This window comes from Lissotriton vulgaris, chromosome 10, assembly GCF_964263255.1.
Source record: "Lissotriton vulgaris chromosome 10, aLisVul1.2, whole genome shotgun sequence".
Lineage (NCBI taxonomy): Eukaryota > Metazoa > Chordata > Amphibia > Caudata > Salamandridae > Lissotriton > Lissotriton vulgaris.
The window spans coordinates 317839548-317853535 of NC_141698.1; the positions used below are offsets into that span (position 1 = coordinate 317839548).

The 13988-nt window shown below is 45.2% G+C and overlaps 1 protein-coding gene across 3 annotated transcripts in view; it reads right to left on the reverse strand.

The window, feature by feature from the left end:
* Nucleotides 1-13988, reverse strand: part of LOC147685174 (gap junction gamma-1 protein-like) — a 366763-nt gene that overhangs the window by 26616 nt on the left and 326159 nt on the right. The gene's annotated exons all lie outside the window — the stretch shown is intronic.

Below are 13988 nucleotides of genomic sequence, written 5' to 3' on the forward strand. Positions count from 1 at the left end.
CGGAGTTTGTGGCTGAAAGCTGACTTAAAAATATTTAACAGACAAGTTTGTTTCTGCTGGTGATTATTTCAGTGTTTGGACGGATCCTGGGTTTTGCACATTGATAACTAAACCGGCTTCTCAGGTTCTCCAATGGGATCCTACTGAGAACTTCAGTTTCCAGTGCCCTTAATCCAGAAACCCACATATGAACACTGACATTCACGTTTTTTGGGTACCTTCACAATTAAGCGCTACCGAAATTAAATCATAAAGCATGTTTCACAAAACATGTAAATTGTAAAAAAATGTATGTATTGTTGTACTCTATTTTGCATATTACTATAGCACAAAAGCCTACAGGTAGCTTAGCACGATTGTACATTTTTGTAATATAAATAAATGTGGAGAAATACTTTTATTTTCACACAACTAAAATAATTGTGGATAATTACCAATAAAAAGATAAAAAATACAACAAAAGTGTGAGCCTTACTTATAAGCACTAGATCAGGCTAGCTGCACTGGTACTGAGGGGTATATTTACAAAAGGATAGTGCCACCAGAACGTCACTTTTAGCAACGTTCTGGTAGCACTATGCTCTTCTCCATATTTACAAAGGGGTGTTAAGCCACTTTTTGTGCCATAACGCACCTTGTAAACACAGCCCATGTACACACATCACTTAGCGTGTAAGGGGCATGCAATGGGTGTTGCTGTGGGAGGTCCACCGCAACACCCATTGCTTTTTGATGCTGCCCCAGATTTACAAGGATGTGTAAATCTGAGGCAGTGCCAAAAACTAAAGCCATGCAAGAGCAAGTGTTAGAATGGCAGTATGAGAAGAAATACTTTTGTTTCTCCTCGTTTTTGCTTTTTCTATGTGTGCTGCATCTGCAGCACACATAGAAGTAACAAATCACCATTAGTGATTGTTTATGTGCAGGAACGGACACCTTCCTGCACATAAATAATCATTTTTCTTCAACACAGGCACCCTTCCACTATGGTGCAAGGGTGATTGGGCTGGCGCTAGGCAGCTAATTTTGGCTCTAGGGAAAACACAGGGGTGTGCCATATTGTAGTAAATACAGTGCATCTCTGCATTTTGGAAATGTGGAGCGTGGCACTGCCAAATTTGGCACAGCTCCGCGCTCCAAGTATTCGTTGTAAATATGCCCCTAGGTTCGGCAACATGCTCTGTCTTCAGCCATTTTTGGCAGTATATTGGACAGGATGCTGTACCTGGAAGGCAATGTGAGTGTTGTGGCATCAAACTGGAGAGGATGGCCTGCAAAAAGGCAGCATGGATGCTGTGGCAGAAAGATGGGCCCCAGTATAAGCATTGTCGGAGCATGTTGGGAAAAGAGACAGGGTTTGTTTTGTGGCAGTAAGATAACAGACTACCGTAGAAGGAGGCAGGGTTGTAACCTATTGCAGTAGTTTGAGCACCAGGTAGTGGCGTAGCAAGGGCTGGGACCTACTTCAAGAAAAGAAAACGGGCCTCAGGCCCCTGGTTAGTAGAAAAAGCAGCAATGATATGGGTGTGGTGGGCCCAGCACAGGTGTGGGCACCGGCTCCACTACTTTTGCTACACCAATGAAATCTACGACCTTTCACAATGTCAGACTGGCTCCTGTAGAGGCAGTTTGTGGGCGATGCTGTTCCAGAAACCGGCCTGGATGTTGTGGTACTAGGATAAGCAGGATACCAATCCAAGTTGGTAAGTTGAGTGATCTTCTGTAGGCTGGGTAATAAACTATTTCAGGACAGCAGGCTTTGAACTGTTCCAAAATAGTTGGCAGGAGGCTGTGCCCAGGCCACTGTGGATGCTTTAACAGTTGCCCAGGTGAATAGTGTACCTGGATACCAGGTTGGCTTTAACAGTTGCCCAGGTGAATAGTGTACCTAGATTCCAGGTTGGCTTTAACAGTTGCCCAGGTGAATAGTGTACCTGGATACCAGGTTGGCTTTAACAGTTGCCCAGGTGAATAGTGTACCTAGATTCCAGGTTGGCTTTAACAGTTGCCCAGGTGAATAGTTTACCTGGAGACCAGGTTGGCTTTAACAGTTGCCCAGGTGAATAGTTTACCCGGCTACCAGGTTGACTGTAACAGTTGCCCAGGTGAATAGTGTACCTAGATACCAGGTTGGCTTTAACAGTTGCCCAGGTGAATAGTGTACCTGGATACCAGGTTGGCTTTAACAGTTGCCCAGGTGAATAGTGTACCTAGATTCCAGGTTGGCTTTAACAGTTGCCCAGGTGAATAGTTTACCTGGAGACCAGGTTGGCTTTAACAGTTGCCCAGGTGAATAGTTTACCCGGCTACCAGGTTGACTGTAACAGTTGCCCAGGTGAATAGTGTACCTAGATACCAGGTTGGCTTTAACAGTTGCCCAGGTGAATAGTGTACCTAGATACCAGGTTGGCTTTAACAGTTGCCCAGGTGAATAGTGTACCTAGATACCAGGTTGGCTTTAACAGTTGCCCAGGTGAATAGTGTACCTAGATATCAGGTTGGCTTTAACAGTTGCCCAGGTGAATAGTGTACCTGGATACCAGGTTGGCTTTAACAGTTGCCCAGGTGAATAGTGTACCTGGATACCAGGTTGGCTTTAACAGTTGCCCAGGTGAATAGTTTACCTGGAGACCAGGTTGGCTTTAACAGTTGCCCAGGTGAATAGTTTACCTGGAGACCAGATTGGCTTTAACAGTTGCCCAGGTGAATATTGTACCTGGTGACCAGGTTGGCTTTAATAGTTGCCCAGGTGAATAGTTTACCTGGAGACCAGATTGGCTTTAACAGTTGCCCAGGTGAATATTGTACCTGGTGACCAGGTTGGCTTTAATATTTGCCCAGGTGAATAGTTTACCTGGAGACCAGATTGGCTTTAACAGTTGCCCAGGTGAATATTGTACCTGGAGACCAGGTTGGCTTTAATAGTTGCTCAGGTGAATAGTGTACCTGGAGACCAGAATGGCTTTAACAGTTGCCCAGGTGAATAGTGTACCTGGATACCAGGTTGGTTTTAACAGTTGCCCGTGTGAAAAGTGTACCTGGCAGCAAGGTTGGTTTTAACAGTTGCCCGGGTGAAAAGTGTACCTGGCAGCCAGGTTGGTTTTAACAGTTGCCCCGGGTGAATAGTGTACCCGGAGGACAGGTTGGGTGCTGTTGTTTGACACCATGGCAATGTTGCATACTAATGATGGTATGCTCCATTATCCGTATTCAGCAAATTAATTCAATCAATGACCAAAACTGTTGCTGTGCTCAAACATGTCTTTTCAACATATTGACCTTTCTTTTGTCTCTGACAGGGCATAATTTGTAAAAAATTAAAATAAAACATGTAAAGGAAATTAACCATTTCTGGTGTCTCTCTCTGTCACTGTTTTCTCTTGTTTCTCTTCCGTCAACATTGTCTTATCTAAAACTGATTCTGAAGATGTTGATTGCTGCCCATAAACACTGATGAAACCTCTATTAGTTAAAAAAAATGTAATAAAGACCTCAGATCCTAAGTTCATCCTCTTCTCCCACTCCTTGTAGGACATTATCGCTTATGTGGTACACTGCAGGAGTCAGCAGCCACGGAGCTTGCACCCGGAGCTTGCACCCGAAGGGGGTCTTCAATCCACTTTTATTTGTGCACAAGAACCAGAGGCCGAAGTGGGCAGTGGAACGGAAAAATGGAGCTCCCAAGCTTTATTAATTTGATCAAACCCGTTTCCATACTTTTTTGCCAGCCTGAAAGGGGAGAAGGAGGGACTCATTTGCGAAGTGAAAAGAGGAAGAAGCGGCTAAAGAAGAAACAAGCCTCTCTGCAGGGGCGAGCTACCTGAAAGAAATGCAAATGTGTGGAATTAGTTAATTAGCAAATCTGAAAGTTGATTTGGATCTTATGTAGGTGTTAATCCATTGACAAAATCTGGAATTTGTCCTTTTAAAGAAACTGTATAAAAATGGTTTGCACTAACAACAATTAGCTCAATACACATCTGTATTTCCCCAGGGTATTGACCAGGATTCAAATCAGTGATCGTCCGGGTATACCCCCAGATATCCGAAGTGATTGCATTCACAACACACACTGTCATACCACAAAAATACATTTCCCACGGATGTATTTAAGTTGCATTTATTTTTGATTAGAGGTCTGTGCATTATATTTTATAAGCAGTTACTTGTAGGTGAAAGCTAACAAACTATTTACAGACTACTTTGCTCTTTTAGCAACTTTTCTGATTCCACCCCCACACTCGCAGGCCACGCCCCCACTGTACTCAGGGTCACAGTTCCCATACTTTTCTTTATGCACTCCTATCACCGACAACAACCCACATGCTATGTGAGCACACCCTATTCATCACACTCTCCAAACCTAAAGCCTACATGTCTTAGCACATTTTAAGGATTTATTTTAAGATGAAGGTTTTAAAACCTACTTTGAGAAATAATGTGAATACACCTGTCTCTCTTCTTGTGTAGGGCGTACATGCGCTAGAAAACGTCTTATCAATATAGTACAAGCAATCTTCCCTCTAATTTTTTTCCTCTGTGTGCGGCAGTGGAGGGTCTCTGTGTGCTGCAACCATGGCTATGTGCGCCAGGAACCAAACCGCGCGTGTCTGCGGTGCCAAATGGCACTCAAAACGTTTACTTTAAAAAGTGAAAAGATGGTGCATATTCACACATACAGAGCCACAATAAGGGTCTTAAGGGCAGTTTGTAAATTTATTGTATTGCCTGTATTTTCATTGTTGTGTCTCTGACTGCTGTTGTCTGTCTTCCCCGCTGCCTGTACGTGGTCTATGCCCCTTTTTCTTCCCTCTGTTCCCCTCGCTGTCCCTGTGCACTCTGCCCGGTCTTTCCTTCTGTATCCCTCGCTGCCCGTGTCTCTGCCCAGTTTTCCCTTCTGTTCTCCTCGCTGCCCCCGTGTCTCTCTGCCCGTGCTGCCCTCTGTTCTTAGCTCCCCCAATATTTCTGTATTCTGTATTTTGTCTCTTTGCCAATAGTTTTTTGTTCCCGTCTGCCCTCTGTGCCACTCGTTTTTGTGCCCCTTTTGCTTTTTGTTCCACTCGTTTTTCCCTCTTTTTTTGTGCCTTTCTGCCCTCTGTTTCACTCGTTCTTTGTGCCTTTCTGCCCTCTGCTCCACTCGTTTTTTGTGCCTTTCTGCCCTCTGTTCCACTTCGTTTTCCCCTTGTTTTTTGTGCCCTTCTGCCCTCTGTTCCACTCGTATTTTGTGCCTTCCTGCCCACTGCTCCACTTTGTTTTCCCCTCGTTTTTTGTGCCCTTCTGCCCTCTGTCGCACTCGTATTTTGTGCCTTTCTGCCCTCTGTTCCACTTCGTTTTCCCCTTGTTTTTTGTGCTGTTCTGCCCTTTGTCCCACTCGTTTTTTGTGCCTTTCTGCCCTCTGTTCCACTTTGTTTTCCCCTTGTTTTTTTGTGCCCCTCTGCTCTCTCTTCCACTCGTTTATTTGAGCCTTTCTGCACTCTGTTCCACTTCATTTTCCCCTCGTTTTTTGTGCCCTTCTGCCCTCAGTTCCACTCGTTTTTTGTGCCTTTCTGCCCTTGGTTCACCCGTTTTTTGTGCCTTTCTGCCCTCTTTTCCACTCGTTTCCCCCTCGTTTTTTGTGCCCTTCTGCCCTCTGTTCCACTCATTTTTTGTGCCTTTCTGCCCTCTGTTCCACTTCATTTTCCCGTCGTTTTTTGTGCCCTTCTGCCCTCAGTTCCACTCGTTTTTTGTGCCTTTCTGCCCTCGGTTCACTCGTTTTTTGTGCCTTTCTGCCCTCTTTTCCACTCGTTTCCCCCTCGTTTTTTGTGCCCTTCTGCCCTCTGTTCCACTCGTTTTTTGTGCCTTTCTGCCCTCGGTTCCACTTGTTTTTTGTGCCTTTCTGCCCTCTGTTCCACTCATTTTCTCGTCGTTTTTGTGCCCTTCTGCCCTCTGTTCCACTCGTTATTTGTGCCTTTCTGCCCTCTGTTCCACTCGTTTTTTGTGCCCTTCTGCCCTCTGTTCCATTCGTTTTTTTGTGCCTTTCTGCCCACTGTGCCACTCGTTTTTTTCCTTGTTTTTGTGCCCCTTTTGCCTTCTGTTCCGCTCGTTTCCCCAGCCGCTGTGGCCTTTTGTTTAAGTAATGCTGTTAATCAGAGCCCCTTCACGGGGTCCGATTAACAGCGATACTTAAACAAAAGGCCAGAGTCTGCCCACACTTTACGAACAAAAGCATAGAGACAGTTTCCAAACACAGCGTGTGCTAAAGTACGCGCTGTGTTTGGAAACTGACTCCGCTTTTGTTAGTAAAGCGCGGGGCAGACTGTGGCCTTTTGCTTAAGTATTGCTGTTATTCGGAGCCCGTGAAGGGGCTCTGATTAACAGCAATACTTAAACAAAAGGCCACAGTGTGCCCCACGCTCCCACATTGCCAGAAGCCCCAGAAGCCCCACAAGCTCCACCAACCCCCCCGCCTCCTTACCTGCACCCCTCACGCCCGCTCCGCCACCACCGTCACCGCCACCGCATGGAAAAGTGCCTCATGTTCGTGCTGCTCATTTCTTTAAAGCGGCCGGCAGCGCAACTCCCTCTAGCGACGTCCTGTGTGCGCGCTCCACGTGAGGGGGTGCGCGCTGACGTCAGGGGAGGTGCGCGCGCTTACGCGCCCTAGAGGGAACGGTGAGTACAAGACCGTGTTTAATTTGTAAAAGAAGAAGTTCCAGGGCCCTCCTTTGGAGGCCACTGAAGCTTGTGCCACCCACTGCCCCTCCCAGTGCAGCGAATGACAGTACCAACACAACTGCTGACCGTCACACCTCTATAAGAGTGACAATTCATACTATTCCAGGCCCCCAAAGCCATGAAGATGGCTTGGGCAGCAGGTATTAGTCCTCTTAAATGTTTATTTAATTAACAAACAGGTGTTATGTGTTCATCTTTAATTTAGACAAACAGTGCCACTATGTGGCAGACTGTCAAAAGTACTGGTGTTGACAATTAGGAACGGGTGCCAAGCACTTGAAACCACCGGCTCAAATTAAACACTGAAACACATAAGGTGATGGACGGCATGTTGCACATTGGCAAAACATTCACCCCCAGTCACAGATCTGAGTCTAATCCATCGTTTTTTTGCTTACCACACCACCCCAGTTCAGACATGGCCATATGCAAATCAGTCTTAACCCTGTACCCCATGGGAACAATCCAGCCCGAACTGCCAAGCCATGTCTTCCCTGGACCAGAATCAAGCATCCTAGGACCGGTTTCTGGCATTCCAGCCGTCATCAGCTAGGATAGCTTGACACCAGTGGCGTAGTGAGCACTGGACCCACGTCTGGGCATACCCTTCCCACATAGGGCAAACAGCAAAACAAACAAGGTGATGGACGGAATGTTGCACATTGCAAAATATTCACCCCCAGTTACAGATCTGGGTTTAATCCATCGTTATTTTGCTCACCACTCCACCCCAGTTCACACATGGCCATATGCAAATCAGTCTTGACCCTGTGCCTCATGAGAACAGTCCAGCCCGAACTGCTAAGCCATGTCTTCCCTGGACCGAATCAAGCATCCTAGGACCGGTTTCTGGCTAGCAGCCATCATTAGCCAGGATAGCTTGACACCAGTGGCGTAGTGAGCACTGGACCCATGTCTGGGCATACCCTTCCCACATAGGGCAAACAGCAAAACAAACAAGGTGATGGACGGAATTGTTGCACATTGGCAAAACATTCACCCCCAGTCACAGATCTCTTTAATACATCGTTATTTTGCTCACCACGCCACCCCAGTTCAGACATGGACAAATGCAAATCAGTCTTGACCCTGTGCCTCATGGGAACAGTCCAGCCCGAACTGCCAAGCCATGTCTTCCCTGGACCGGAATCAAGCATCTTAGGACCGGTTTCTGGCTATCAGCAATCATCACCCAGGATAGCTTGACTCCAGTGGCGTAGTGAGCACGGGACCCACGGCTGGGCATAGCCTTCCCACATAGGGCGAACAGCAAAACACACAAGGTGATGGACGGAATGTTGCATAGCACATTGGCAAAACATTCACCCCCAGTCACAGATCTGGGTTTAATCCATCATTATTTTGCTCACCACGCCACCCAAGTTCAGACGTGGCCATATGCAAATCAATCTTGATCCTGTGCCTCATGGGAACAGCCAAGCCCGAACTGTCAAGCCATGTCTTCCCTGGACCATAATCAAGCATCCTAGGACCAGTTTCTGGCTATCAGCCGCCATCAGCCAGGCTAGCTTGACTCCAGTGGTGTAGTGAGCACGGGACCCACGTCTGGGCATACCCTTCCCACATAGAGCGAACAGCAAAACACACAAGGTGATGGACGGAATGTTGCACATTGGCAAAACATTCACCCCCAGTCACAGATCTGGGTTTAATCAACCGTTATTTTGCTCACCACGCCACCCCAGTTCAGACACGGCCAAACACCGGTACAAGCTTGCTGCTGTGGAGCTCCAACCCATGCCAAGCAATGTTCAAAGGCACAAAAAACAGTAAACATGCATTTTTTTTGCTGAAATTGATTCATGTTGTTCCCACCAGAGCAGCATCACAGCAAGGGTGCTGTGGGCCCAAACAGGCAACAAAAACAGGCATATCAAAAGACTGCCATAATTGAGGTGCAGTGTGTCCTTCACACCCAGCACCACTGCACCTGCTGCAACGATATTTATGCTCTTGTGCCAGAGGGGAAGGGGCCTCTAGTTGTCTGCCACATTCAGTGTATTCCCTGACTTCTGTAACATTTATTAAAAAAGTTGGATTTCATCTGAAGCCTGGAAAACATAATTCATTTTCACAGCCAACCTCCCACATTAAGTTTTTCCGCCTGACAGAGGAAAGTTGTAGGTCAAGTCCAGGAAGAGGGAAGGGAGTGTGAGATATGCTTCATAGAGCAAGAGGCAATATCTATTTAAATACATTCAAGCAGCATGCACCTTCAGGGCGTGATAACATCAGCCCTAAAACGCAATGAAAAAGAAATAGCCCAGACAAAAAAAGATGTGCCGAGCAAAGGTGGCTTTGGCAAATCTTGGGTTGAGATGTCCCTCACTCTAAGGCCAGAAAACTTTGTATACATGTACTTAACTCTTGGTGACCAAATACCCGAAAGTTACCAATGTATTGCTTTGATTTTATTATGTATGTGTGCTCTCCAGCACCTTTCTTCAAGTCTTCAGACATTGATCTCATATACTGTGCAGCTTTAGAAAATTCCAACAGGTTTTAGCGTCTGTAAAGCCAAGACCTACGCTGTGATCCCATCACACCACTATCACCTGTTTTCTATAGGGTAGACGAGAGTGAAACCAAGCCAATGGCTCATTAAATTTAGATTTCTGGGCCCAACTAAATGCACTTCTGCTGCCCCATTTTTCATCTCTTCCCCACCGCAGATAGAGGGGTTCTGCATCTTATGCAGTTGCCATATACCCTGCTCATGTACTGTGGAGTCTGCAACAGCAGTTTCTTTTGAAGTGGTTTTCAGTCTGGCTCTCTCTTTTAGGAGGCCAGTGATAACAATGGGCTGGGATGCCGCCTCGAGTAAGTACCAATGGCTGAGATTAACTCAAGCATTCCATATATCACTTTTTTGGATACCTCCATTTGTGAGACCAGCATGCCCAGACATGGGTTCCGTGCACACTGTGCCACCGGAACCAAGCTGTACCAAACTGATATGCCCTAATAAGGGCGAAACATGTCTTGGGTTGCTTGTGTTCTGGTTCAGGGAGGAACTGGCCTGCAGTTTGGGTTGTACTGTTTCCATTAGAGGATTATCAACAGTGGCATATGGCTGGGTTCAACCTGAGGTGTCACATTGTGCAAAATAATAATATATTGGGATGGGGTCCTTAGTAATGACCAGTTGCTCAGATTAATTCAAGCATTCCATCCATTGCTGTATTATATACTTTTTTTGTATACTTCCCTAACGGTCAAGCCAGCTGTCTGACTAGCTGGGAGCCTATCCATGGGCCTGGCTTAGCTGTAGATTCCCCTTTGTTCCATTTCTTAGCTGTAGATTCCCCTTTAGAGAAAATGGATCCAAAAGAGAACCTTGTACTTACCCTGTCCAATTCCTTTGCGGATCCAGCTACCTACACTATACCAGCCTCTGCCTGTCTAGCCAGAAAATAAACATCTAGCTAATATGCAACTTCAGCCAGACCAACATCTGTAGCAGTGAAGCATGAGTACACCCTAACACTCTGATTGGTGGGGCAGTCACAAACAACAAAGAGCATCCAATCAGATGCCTTGCGAGGCCCTCGAGGTGCCATGATCCACAGCCTGATTTCCTATTAAAAAAGATCCGTGATAGACCATGCTTCCCCAGTTTCTGAACCATGCATAAACCATTAATGTATTAATATTGTATGGCACCAACCACTGGCGATGGACACCCAAGCTGTCCTACACTGAACCTGCACAGCAGGGAACACGCCCTAAAACAGAAAGGAGACTCATTGTCCTAGACAATTTGCAATAATACTTCTTTTTAACAGGAAGAGATGTTTCAATCTTCGCTTGAATGTGAATGGATCGATTTTCAGTCAAAGCTTATGTTCAAATTGTGCAATATATTAATTCCATATCCACGTAAATATATGTTTATGGCCCAAAATACATTTTCCATATTTAACCATACATTTCCTCCATATCCCCTCACTATATATTTTTTTACTGTCACTACAAAGCAGCAGTGAAAGGTAGAAGTGGTGAATGAGCACACATTTAAAAATTGTGCATGCATTTATAAATATTCCGGCACATCAGCTGTGCAGGTTTTTGAACGAGTCCTGTTAGCATCAGTGCACATCTGCGGCCTAGATGTCTTCACGGGTAGAATTCGAGAAGGACTTTTAAAAGTAGGTGTATCTATTTTAAAGTTGCTTCTACATTTTCCACATATAAATGGGACAATCAGCAATAAATTAGCTTCAAAGTGACAAAAAAGCGCGAAATTTTAAAATAAAGAAAAACATTTGCTTGGCTGATACATTTAAAATGGCCTGTTTTCAAGGACTAAGACAAATGTATCGAGCATATCTTTAAAGAGATAATGCTAACTTTGATAAATGCAGGAGATGGGTTTCAGGTCCAGCCATGTGGAATATGTGCCTCCATTGGAAACTATTGGTTGGTTCGTCCACCTAACACTTTTCCAATGTCTTTAAACACAGCAGCCGACACCTGGCAGGAATGAGTAAAGCCTGGAGTTGAAAAGTTCTCCTTTTTACTCTCTGAGGCAGTGGCGGCTGGTATCAGGGCAGAGGGGGGATGAAAAAATCAATAAAATAAGGCCACTTACCTGCCTCTCGCCACATCGACAACTCGGTGCTCTTATGCTGCTCCATTGTAGAGGCTACCCTGCGGGCAATTCTGATGCTGCTCTCATGTTTGGAAGCAGCATCAGGATTGGTCTGAGCGCTTTGAATTTGAGCTCCCAGAGAGAATAGGAGCCTGTGCCTACACCAGGGTAGCTGGGTGGGAGACAGATTCAATGAACATGTCGGTTTGGCCGTCTTGAGATGGCCGGCCAAACCGACATGCGCACTGACAGCAGTGCTGTCCACCACTTCCCTCCAGCCTGTCATTGTCTGTCCCACCCTCAAGACTCGTTCGTGCTAAAAAGAAAATGATAATAAAACCTGTGTTATTCAAGTTCAAAAAAACGTTATTTCGGTTAGTTTCAACCATAAAAGCACATAAAAATACATGTACAGTTTTTGAGGAATTCATTGGTATTTATATGTACAAAACACATCATCTAAAATATCAGAGGGGAGGAGACAATATATTAAAACCATGAAACTTTAAATAATTTCCAAATATTTAAAAAATGTAAGAATAACATTTGTTGATCCACTTAGTTCCCTAGTCTCTAGAGATGTTACATATGTGCCATCCTTAGCTAAGCAATTTCCTTCGAATAATCCACATAGAGAACAAAAACTTAGTTACAACGGACACTATCACTGGATTTGTATCAGACTTCATAATACTGAAGAAAGCTAGATAGTTCCTAATGCCCAGGTTATTACATAGCTGTATTATCCATATTTTCCGTATAGATGAGTAGGCTGGACAGAAAAGAATAACGTGAAGAATCGTTTCAACTTCTGTTCTACAGCCTGGGCAAGGATGTACAGAACCCCCCTTCCACCTGTCGGTCATAGAGTAAAGGGGCAGTGTTCCATATCTAAACTGAAGGTACAGCTTCTTCGCTAGGGTGGGTTGAATTGCATCGATTTCGTGTTTAAAGCTATAGAATGACTTATAATTCAGGAAGGCACCAGTCAAGCTCGTTGGAGCAGCTGAACAAAATGTCCTCCTGAGATTAAAGTCCTTTATAGTGTTTGACAAAGATTTTTTAGAAATAGCTGAACAAGATGCCTCGGGGTTTGACCATAGATTTTCAAGTCCGATCAGAGCGAAGGACTGCCTTACAAAACACAGCCATGGAATCCTACCAGCTCCTAAGGAAGCCAGCACCACCTTTAATTCCTCCTTATAACATTCCAACTCAGGAGTACTCCATAACCTCCTCCAATAAAGGAGTGGGCGGGAGGCGATGGCATCAGCAATAGGGCTGATATTCAAATCCAACCTGAGTGGAACAAGTGGGGTGGAAACCTGTGTTATTATCATTTTATTTTTTGAGCATGCGGCTGCTGGCGGGGGGGAAGGGGGAGTTGGGGGACGACGCTCCTCCACCATAACGAAGAGCAGATTAAGGTCTGCTTTGCTGGGCAGGGGAACTTTTACATGTGTTTTTGCACATTAGCCCTAATATTAATTTTAAGAGCTTCCGGTCCGTCACGGCATCTCGGTGCCGCTTGAATGGAGAAACACTGTAAGTCACACCTCCCACACACTCAGACCACCCCCACTTCCGTCTGGCTGTCGAGCTGGTGGCGGGAGCTGAGACAACATTTAAACAAGATGTCCTTCCGGACGTGAAGCAGACGCATGTAGCGGGCGCGCCAAAGGCAAGCCCGTCCGTGCCAGAACAGGGCCGGGGGATGTACATTATGCCCATTTTCTCCGATACTAGTCTAGGGAGTTAAAATTGTATTGGGGTAATTCCCGTATTAATGATACCATCCGACATTATCACCAGGAAATGGGCATTTTAGCTCAAAGACATACCTTCCCTGAAATTAACACTAAAACCCCTCCTATTCACACCACGTCCCCACAGATCTCTGACACCCCTAAGACTCAGTAGTCAAAAGGACTCAAATTCTGCTATTTGAATACCCGGTCTATGGTGAGACATCAGCTGGAAATTTTTCAGCTTTTAGATTCTGAAAAAATAGGCATTCTTCTCATCACAGAAATGTGGCTAACTGAGGAATCTACTCCCGATATACTAGCAGCATTACCGGACAATTATTATATTATGCAGGCTAATCGCCCCTCAGGGAAAGTGGGCGGTGGGGTTGCAGCCGGCAAAACCCCCTCTTTAAGGGTTACTGGCTTACCATCAGTTGATAGCCTAGTCCTGAAATTCGAATCCCCCCAATCACCTTTTATCTGTGCCCTCTTCTATAGACCTCCCCCAACATATGCCTACATTTCCTCAGGCTTTGGGCGAAATGATATACCATCTTGTCATTAATCATGCTAGACTTCTGATTATTGGTGATTTTAATTACTGGCCCAATGACGTAAGGGAATGCTCCAACTTGGCAGAACTGACAGATCTTCTATCTGGGATGAAGTGCACCCAGCATGTGAGGGCTGCTACACACTTAAAAGTGTGGTGGTAGATAAAGTGAGCAACCCAGTAAACCTTTGGGGGCTTGGGTAAGTGTAATAGGATAGGTAAAATTGCCTCCAAAGGAGTTTGTTTAGCTAGAAATATTTGATTTATAACTCAGTTGTAAAGGATAACTTAATTATCCAGAGTAAAGTTAATTTAAAACAGCTTAAATAAACATTAATAAACTAAACTAAACAGAACAATA